The following is a 3792-nucleotide window of genomic DNA, read 5'->3' on the forward strand; positions in this document are numbered from 1 at the left end:
CGAAAGCCGTGAATTATAATTAAATATAATCTGAGAAAGGTGAAGTGTAGCATAATTGGATATGGGTAAAATGTTACTCTCACTCTTATATTCCTAGCAGATGGTCAAAATAGGTAAGACAAGAACAAATGAAAATCTAATTGTTATAATGACAGATTTAATAAACATAGATGCCAAACAACAGCAAAATTTTGTGAGCCATTCTTTATCTCACTTCCATCAGTGCTTGATCTTACCTGGGGATGAAAGAGTCCTCTCTTTTCAGCATAAACTGTTGAGAACAATGTTTTGGCAGAAAACTTAAGTATTACATATTTTATGATCTCTCTTTTTTTTTTCTTTCTTTTTTTTTTCTTTTTTTTTGGTTAGGTTTGGTTTGGTTTTTTTTTTGGGGGGGGTTTGTTTGTTTGTTTGTTTTTTGTTTTTGTTTTTTCTTAGTATGGATGTAGAGTAAAACCAGGGGCATGTGAGTTACAGCTGACACTGGCTAAATGCTGAGCTATGGATTTCCCCACCCTGTGGCTCCCTTTGCTGCCAGCAGCCAAGGGTCTCAGGATCTGCTCGGAGGAGCTCACTGTCCCCAGCCAGGGCTGACCCTGCAGTGTGTTCCTGTGGTCTGCAGGCTGGTCTTCCTGCTGAAAGGCAGGAATCTGAACTCTGATACATCCTGCAAAGAGGCCAAAGAAGGAAGCAGGACACAGCAGCAATAAGAATAAAAGGAGAAAAATGGGCTGTGCACAGGACTGGAGGAGAGGAAAGCAGAAAAAACCACAGAAAGTCCTCTGAGTGAATTGGAAGAGGGAAAAATACAGCTTTTTACAAACCACACTCTATGGAGAATGATATGTGTGTGTGGCTCAGAAAAAGGGTTTCCTCACTCAGACGCCTGTGTAAACATGGTTGAGGAGCCCAAGTCTCTTCTTTTGCATATTGTTTATACTTTTATGTAATTCTATTCATTTAAATCCCATCAAAAGACAATTCTCAAAAAAAAAAAAAAAAAAAACCTTTCCTTTTTAATCTAAAAGTTAGGAAAGTAAATGATTGTCCCTCTGGTAAAAGCCTAAGAAGAGAAATCTTATCTGTTAGATACACATAATATTGCTCCATTCATCGTGGGAAGGTAACAGGGGCAGTGCAGTACAGAAATTATATATTCCTTGTATCCTGTGGAAGCATAAAAGGGTGCAGGTACAGGTTTTGAGTGCCTGTCTATGAAAGCAAATTCATACAAAGATAGAATGATATCTAGAGGAGGCAGCTGAGATCTCTGGTGAACTGAACCCTTTCACAAGTTTTACACCTGAGGAAGGTCTCCTTGAAAATTGAGGAGAGATCAGTGTCAGCTTTAATTCTGGATATACAGCAGGAGAGATGTGAAGCCACCTAGCCATGTCATTTAGGTTGTGAATTTTGCTTGGGAGAGCAGATTTTTTGCTTGTTTTGTCTCCTGCCTTGTTTGAAAAGGCAGAAGCTGGAGGCTGTAGGTGAAACAATTCTATAGAACACAGGGATTGCTACAGGTGTTATGTGCAGTAAGCATTGACAGCAGGTTTAGTATCGGCTCGCTGACTTGTGGGACAGCCTTCTCTCTGTTTTGCTCTACTACTTAATCATAACCAAACTGGAAAGACAACCCAAAACCCACAAAGGTAGCACAGAAGTGCTACTACACAGAAGGATCAAGATGGTGCAATCAGAAGACACCATGGGCATTAAAAAAAAAAAAACAAAAAAAAAAAAAACAAAAACCAAAACTTCAAAGGGAGAATTACAATCTTGTAAGTCACCTTCAATGGACATCTGTATTGTTTAAGTACTGTACTTTACTCCTATCCTATTTAATCCTATTTCCAGTGAATTTCCCACTTGTCAAGATTTTGAACTCTTTTTCTGGTTTTCAGTGTTTATTGGGGTGCAATTGCAAGGTGCCTTTACAAAGTCTGTGGCTGAAATGACACACTATTCTGAGCCAGGTGTTGTGTCACTTTCACATATACCATGTGCAGTGTCAACTCCTGCATGAATGTGTCTGAGAGAAAACAGGGGAAAACAGCACCATTTTTAGTAGCAAGATGTACCTGAGCCTTATGGTTGCATTCTCAGTCGTTCCTACATTGCTATTACCTACAAATGTATTGGAAGTATTCTCTAGTCCATGTGCCATGACTTTTGTTCCTTGAGAGAGGAAATTGACACCCACAGATCTTTTGATACACACCTTCCTTCTGGCAGTGAACTACTGATTACTGATTATTTTTCCTTTGAGAGATTCATTTAAGTGAATTATTTTGGATTAATATGGATTTTTTGTTAATTTTGTTGGGTTTTTTTAAATTTTTAGAGGCAGATATGTCTACAACAATGTTCATGCTAAGTTGGTAATTTCTAAGGACAAATATTGTTTTGCACTTTTAGGGTATCATTGGACAGAAGCATTATATGTGCAGAGATGTTAAATCAAAAAACTGTGCCTGCCAACTGTGAGGAATGTGTTCCTTCATCAGTCTTCAAGGATGCTGTGTCTAATCTTTAGGAACTTTTTCTCTGTATCAAAGCATCTCCTAATATGGCACAAATCAGAATAGCTGTATTTATTGGTATCTCTAATTAATCCAAGTACAGGATGTGAATTTACCTAGCAGTGCATTCTGAGGCAAAATATGGACAGTTTATGCTTGAACCCCATGGAACTATGTTGTCTGTGTAGAAATCCAGGCTCCTATTTTTGGTCTTCAGTTATATAACTATATAAAAAAAGGCAAAAATAGAAAACGGGGAAGATTTCAGTGTGAGCTGAGGATAAAATGTAGTTTTTACCCAATAGTCTACAGCACCTACAGAACTACCAACACTAGAAATGATGATGAGTGGGACCCCTGGACATCAGCAGCACCTTCATCAGTGCCAGGAAAGCTACACACACAGAACCTGCAGAATGGGTTTTAGCTGTACTAGTTTTGTGCAAAGCATGGAGGATTTTGGATGCATTGGTCTCTGAGGTCAGGTGGTAGGTGCTGCAGACTTAAAGTGTGCTCATGCACTCTGCTTTCTGCTTCTTGGAGATGGTAAAATAAGGGATGAGTATGCCATGCTGACTTCCCAAACAGAAATACAATTTCATCATCATCCTCTTTCACCAGTCTCTGTTGGAGTGGACAGCATATTCAGTAAGCTTTGTCATTCCCATGAAAAAAACCTGCAGTGCCACTCTTTTGAAGAGAGAGATTTGTCTGGCTCTGGGGAAACTTTTTTATTCAACTCTCAAAAAAATTAAACAAGAAAAATCAGGAGATGGGTAAGAGGTATGTGCAACTTCACTACAAGAAAACAAGGCTTTTACCTGAGAAGACCCTGGTTTTGGAGGAAAGAGATCTTACATGTATGGGTGTGAGCCAAGCTGTGATCTTTGGCATGGTTTATTTAAAAGCACAGATATAGCCTGAGGTCATCAGACACATATTTCCCACTTCTTTAATGTCCAATCTGCAGATCAAGTTGAAGAAATATGAGTTGCATTTACCCTCTCTTCTCCATCAAATGAAATGTGTGTGGTGGGGGTAGGACTTGGTGGTGGGTAGGTGTTGTGGCTTATTTTGCACAGGCAACAGCCCATGGCTGGGTCTGAGATGAGGGAGAGTAACATGCCAGAGTTTGCGTCCACATATAGCAGGCCCATGGTAATAGTTAAGCAACATATTTGGGTGTATCTGCCTTAATTTTTAAATTTATATCAAGGGAATGGAGTCTTTGAAGCAGGTCTCTGACCCATGTGGTGAAACTGTCTTGAAG

The 3792-nt window shown here is 39.3% G+C and overlaps 1 long non-coding RNA gene across 1 annotated transcript; it reads right to left on the reverse strand.

The window, feature by feature from the left end:
- Positions 1 to 398: 398 nt before the first annotated feature.
- On the reverse strand, positions 399 to 3562 carry LOC137472002 (uncharacterized). The gene is made up of 2 exons (XR_010997958.1): positions 2639 to 3562; positions 399 to 667 (listed from the first exon to the last, which is right to left on the reverse strand). It is a non-coding gene; the product is annotated as an uncharacterized lncRNA (long non-coding RNA).
- Between the last annotated feature and the right edge of the window lie 230 nt (positions 3563 to 3792).

This window comes from Anomalospiza imberbis, chromosome 3 (genome assembly GCF_031753505.1).
Source record: "Anomalospiza imberbis isolate Cuckoo-Finch-1a 21T00152 chromosome 3, ASM3175350v1, whole genome shotgun sequence".
In the NCBI taxonomy this organism is placed as follows: domain Eukaryota; kingdom Metazoa; phylum Chordata; class Aves; order Passeriformes; family Viduidae; genus Anomalospiza; species Anomalospiza imberbis.